The sequence below is a fragment of the Arabidopsis lyrata genome, assembly GCF_000004255.2.
Source record: "Arabidopsis lyrata subsp. lyrata unplaced genomic scaffold ARALYscaffold_426, whole genome shotgun sequence".
NCBI classification, from domain to species: domain Eukaryota; kingdom Viridiplantae; phylum Streptophyta; class Magnoliopsida; order Brassicales; family Brassicaceae; genus Arabidopsis; species Arabidopsis lyrata.
This window is the reverse complement of record NW_003302262.1, coordinates 125-3,500: the sequence shown is the minus strand read 5'-3', so window position 1 is coordinate 3,500 and position 3,376 is coordinate 125.

Sequence of the window (3,376 nt, the reverse complement as noted above, 5' to 3'; positions counted from 1 at the left end):
TATCATCATATTGCTAAAACAATAGTTTAACCACGAAAAAAAAATATACGAAATAATGTATTTTCCTATTTTTACCTTTATGACATTGACATTGCGTGAAATATCATCAGGTTATCCTACTTTGAGAACATACATCACTACATTTAATTACCACAGTCGCCCTTCTGATATTTTTAGTTGATGCTCTAATGCAAACTATATCCAAAAACACAATATGTTTTGGTTTTACATATTGTATCACCTATAAAATTGGTCTCATGCAATATATTGAAACAAAACTCTCAGAAATTCAGTCCATCAACATATATAACCTTAAGCAAAGAAACTCACAGTGTCAGATGAAGTGATAACTATTTTAAAATTCTCAGAAAATGAACAACGCTAGGAAGCCATTCGATTACTCCACAGTTTGGAACCTTTTCACTGGCGGCCCGTGAAAATGAGCAGGCACTCCGAGAAGTTCTCAATGTCCTTAATCACAGATTTTATATATAAAAGAACGAAAGTACACAAATGTTTTCAAAATTTTAAACCAGTATGGTTTTACTTCTCGGTTGAAGTGTTTTAGTATGTCCTTAGCATCCAGCCAAATCAGGATGTCAAGCAGTGGATTTGTGGAAAAAATCTCCACTATACAACAATCTGAGATTTCATTAAATAAATAATTTCATGGATATCATTTCTTCTATGATTTGTTATGGACGGGTTTCAAAAATCATTTTTTGCCTTTTTAAAAAACTGTATCATAAATATGATATTTTGGTAGATGAATAAAGTCATCATTTTCTTGCAATCGTTTTTTTCATGAATATGTTTTTTTCGAAAATGCATATTAATTTTGTCGCAAAGTTTTACAACGAATTGATCAATCCTAAATTGTAACAAGAAATGCAAAGTTTCTCTCGTAGCACATAATTACATCTGCTAACGACTTCACCCTGAATCACTGGACAACACATTTTGTAATATGCATGGGCCGGGTATTCATCAGCAATCTTATGCACATTATTTCACTTAACATATCTAGTTTCATACTCACTTCGTTAGCTTTACAAACGTAGCTTAGGGAAAGAAACAACCTCGTCATGTCATGGTTTTTCGAACAACAGAAAAGTAATTCATAATTACATCTCATCACCTCAGCAATTCTTGGTTTAGTTTCAAGAGTTTTAAATTAGTTCTTTTACAAAACATTTCAAACGAAAAAATATGAAAACAAGTAAAAGTCCCAATCTCTTTTTATTTTCTACAACTTCTAATTAATCAATGAATTCCACTTTTTTTCAAAAAAAATAAAGATTGAACTAATTCACTATACACAACAAGAAAAAGGTTGCATCATCGAATGTTTTCTTTTCTAAAGTAATACCATTACCAACCCTAAATTAGTTAACCTTTTAAGAATAGCCTTTTTTAATTATATAAGTTTCACATGAAGAAAATAACATGCATTGATAAAGAAAAAGAAAAATGACGTAAGGGAAAGCATGTAAATAGGACGGTGACCTTCGAAAACCTAAGTACATGAACCGTGGCGAATTGTTTCGTACTAAAGCGTGATGGCTTCACTATAAAAGAAATCCACTTTTCATGGTTAGCTTTGATGCTCTTTATTTCCAGTTCTATATTCCATCACTTTATAACGTGTCATGAATTATATACTATGTTGTTATAAAAGTTGTATTTATTTCCCAAATTACTTTATCATAGTCTACTTTCGTCGTATCCATAATATATTTTTCTGATAATGGTCTTCGGCACCAATATAAAATATTTGGGTTTCTGAAAATTAAATAGTGACATGAAGCAAAACAAATAAAAAATAGATTGATTTGATTATACACTGTATAAAATCAAATGTTGAATTTTACTAAAACATTAATTACTAGTATTTGTTTTTGCTAAAAAAGTAATTACCAGTATACAATTGTATCCCATATAACTTGAGTTTTTCTAGCATTGTACTGATGGCATAACATGTACGTAGTGTCTGTGGTGAGTATCTTTATGGGAAAAGAAGATTTTCATACCCGTACTATCTGCACCGTTGATTTTTATATCTGGACAATTTCGTAGGGTATTTTACAACCTAAACTTCAATAAAATTTGAATCTCATACCTATACTTGATACAACGTGCAAAAATCGGAGTCAATCTAACGGGTGTTAGTCAACTCCGTTACGGTGCTGAGTCATCGTACACGTGTACGCTGACGTGTATCAAAACGATGTCGTTTTCATACCCGTACTGTCTGCGCCGTGGATTTTCAGACCTGGATAATTTTGTAGGGTATTTTATAGGGTATTTTAGGTTGTAAAATACCCTAGGGTGTGATAAATTGAGGAGACGAGGATTATTAATGTTTAGAAAGAAAATTAGAAATTCTATCATTCTAAAATAATTTACACTCACGAAATTGAGCAACAAATTAGTTGACTTTATCTTTCAATGTCCTTGATATATATATGTCAGTGTGTATACTCTATAAAAAGATGCAAATCTACTACATATATTAATATGCACAACAAACAAAGTATTCCAAAGAAATACATGATGACCAACTATTAGATCTAACTACAGACAATACGTGCGATTATTATAAATGAATCCACAAACAATTCCACTTTCATAACATGCAACTATTCTTACAATACGTGCGATTGACAGGTTTTACTCTTACACTCAGAAACCACAACGGACAGTTATGCTTATAATATTCTGGAACGTCCTACTAATCTTACACTATTAATCTTCAAAAAGTGAACTATCTGATAATCTAACCGTAGACCTAGAATAAAAAAACTTTTAAATATTTGACACCTTTTTTAAATATAGTCTTCTTCTTTTTTTTCTCTTTTCTTTTTTTCTGTTTTTAATCCAATAGGTTTTAGCTTTAACTTTTTGTAGAGTTTGTCGATTAATGATATAAAGAACTTGAATTTAAATAAGGAAATAGTTATCTAACTATATATATATCCTACCTAGATTCTTAATAATGCGTCGATCATACATATTGAGTTTTATCTTTTATATATATATATATATATATATATATATATATATATATATGCGCGTCATTTCTTGTCATTAACAACGATATAAAGAAGTGAATCTACAATGTGGTATCAAATTGGTTGTCCCATGGAAGGCTCAAGGGTCGATAGGAATACCTAGAATATACACATGCATGTCAGCATGTGCCAATTAATTGAATCTTAATAATTTAATTATAATTGCTTCTTCTTCTTCTTCCTTTTTTGTCAAAGTTCATTACACTTATTATTCTTTTCGAGTGTATCACACCTATGCATGATACGATGTACAAATGAAAAAGGGTTATGGTATTAGTGGTCAAAGCGATGACATCCATCGACAT